We start from the raw sequence: 2500 nt of genomic DNA on the forward strand, positions 1-2500 counted from the left end.
TCCTAATTTCAGAATCAAGTGACATCAATAAACCCTTGGTAACTTTTCCGAGGACCAATTGATGAATAATACGAGGTATCAAATTGTTATTGATTAAATATACTTTCTTTTCTGGCTTTAACGGTGCTCTGGTCAGTTTGTTTAACATTGCTGCGAGCAGGTTACAGCTTATAGATCGTTTTCCCCTTGGGTCAAATTCAATGCCTAGATATTTGAATCCCTTTACATATGATACCGGATTAATGGGTTCGTTATTTATAAAGTACGATGATGTCGTTGCAACACTAAATGTCTTCTGTTTGCCGTACTTGATAAATCTTAACGAATTGCATTTGTTTATATTTATTTTCAAGTGTCTGTCATCGAGGAATTTAGTAGTTATATCCAAGAGTTTATTCATGCCACATTCCGTTTCTGCAAATAGGATAAGGTCGTCTGCAAACATCATTGAATTTACTTTCTGATTTCCTACATTAACTCCTATATATGTCGGCAAGTTATCCAATAGTTCATCCATAATCATGTTAAATAGTAGCGGTGAAAGTGGATCACCTTGCTTTACGCCTCTTTTTAGATTTATGTTACGCATTGTTGTCGATCCAAATACAATATCAGTTAGATTACACTTATAGATGTTGGTCAAGTACGTTGTTGATTCCTTTGATAAGTTAAATCGCTTTAAGGCTCTAATAATCGATTCGTGGCTGACAGAATCGAATGCCTTACTGAGGTCTATTGACACTATTTGCGTGTTTTCGTGCTTTTGCCTGGCGTTGTGTATGATGAAGTGTAGTAATGCACTATTTTCGAAACATCCGTCTACCGGGAGGAATGCTTTCTGCCTGTAATTAAGCTTTAATTGCTGTCCTAGACGATAACTTAAAATTTTGTGTAATAGCCTAATTACAATTGATGAGATGGTTATGGGTCTCCAATTTGAGGGTTTTTCTAAATCCTCTTTAGTTTTAGGTATAAGTCTTGTTCTGTGTTGTTTCCATATTTGTGGTATATCCTGTAAATAAAGGATGATATTTAAGATATCTAGTAAATATTTTATTGGTAAAGTCCTAAGATCGCTAAGAATAATGTTGTCCTGTCCAGGTGACTTATCCTTCATAATTGCTAGGGTCTTAATCAACTCATCTAAGGTGATTGCTTTTACGATATCGATGCAGGATTGGTCGTTTTTTAATTTAAAGGGTATATTATCTGGAGGAGAGTTTGACTCGAATAAAGTAACGAATGTTCCCCGTATGCTTTCTTCAGTTGGGTATATACTTGGCCCCGATCTATCTGAAGTAATCTCGTCTAATAGAGCTTTCTTGTTCGTATGGTATAAATATTGATACCCCCTGTATTTAGTTTGCTTTGATTGTCTTCGATGCCTATTCTCATCTTTCTCCTGTTGGTTTACACGATCTTTCCTATTAATTGGTTTACTTCGATTTAAAAACTTTTCTACATGAGAATTGAGTAGCAGTAACGCCTGATTGTGACTTAAATTCTCGATCTTTAGATCGGTAATTATGACCTGAAGATCCTCAGCTGCTGTCAGTGATTGTTCTTTTTCGGCCCTTATTGCTGGCTGATCTCCTTCAGAAGGTGTAGTTGTTATTTCCGATGTTGTCGGTAAAACTAAGTTAACAAGGCATTGATTTTCTACCTTATAGGTGGTTTCTTTCAATGTCCTTACCAATTCCTTATACTTGATATTTCTCCGCTTCCCTTTAATCGCTTCTAGCGTTCTGTGTGGCATAACTGAGTTCTGTATTAGTTGATTCATGTTTATGTCCTCATCATTCTGTTGGGCTTCTTTATGGGCCATAATTTCTACCTCTTCTTCTCCCCATCTAACTTTCCTTCCTGGTGCGTTTTGCTGTAGTCTAGCTTCATGTTCTGTCGGATGAGTTCGTCTAGTATGTACCCCTAAACCTGTTTTCGTAGCAAAACCTCTGCTACAATATGAACAACTAAATAGTGTTTCCTCAATTGTGGTGGTTATAGCACTAGTTTTACCTATTAAACTTTTGCAAGTTCTTCCGTAGTGTGACGCTATCTTGTGTATGCTATCTGCTGTGCGATTACAAATTCGACATTTATACGTTTTGTTTGCGTGCGGATGTACCCGTGTCATATGTGATGACCAAGTTCTATGGTCTAGGAAAACAAGATTGCATGGATAACATTTGTTCTGATCTGTGCATGGGTAGTCCCATGAAAACATGTCCGAAAGGATAAATTCCGTAGTCAGCTCGTCTGTTAATCGCTCATTCATGAGCGATGTTAGTTCGTCACCGAGTAGTCCGTCCGGTTTATTTTCTTTATAATTCGCGACTTACGTTTATAGCACACAGGGTTGTCGGCCCAAGTGTATGCTATTGTGATCAGCTTTTTCACCGCACATCGGCAGCTAATCGTCGGTCAAAATTGACTCCTTCGATTTGCACTTCTAGCAATACAACTGGTGTAATGGAAAACTGTGGTGAAAGTTTCAGTGTTT

General features: G+C 37.5%; 1 pseudogene; it reads right to left on the reverse strand.

Moving 5' to 3' along the window:
• The window catches only part of LOC142916726 (28S ribosomal RNA), an 8393-nt pseudogene that overhangs the window by 2321 nt on the left and 3572 nt on the right, over window positions 1-2500 (reverse strand).

This window comes from Petromyzon marinus, unplaced genomic scaffold, assembly GCF_048934315.1.
Source record: "Petromyzon marinus isolate PM22_M1 ecotype Great Lakes invasive population unplaced genomic scaffold, UKy_Petmar_22M1.pri1.0 PM_G_Scaffold_40, whole genome shotgun sequence".
In the NCBI taxonomy this organism is placed as follows: domain Eukaryota; kingdom Metazoa; phylum Chordata; class Hyperoartia; order Petromyzontiformes; family Petromyzontidae; genus Petromyzon; species Petromyzon marinus.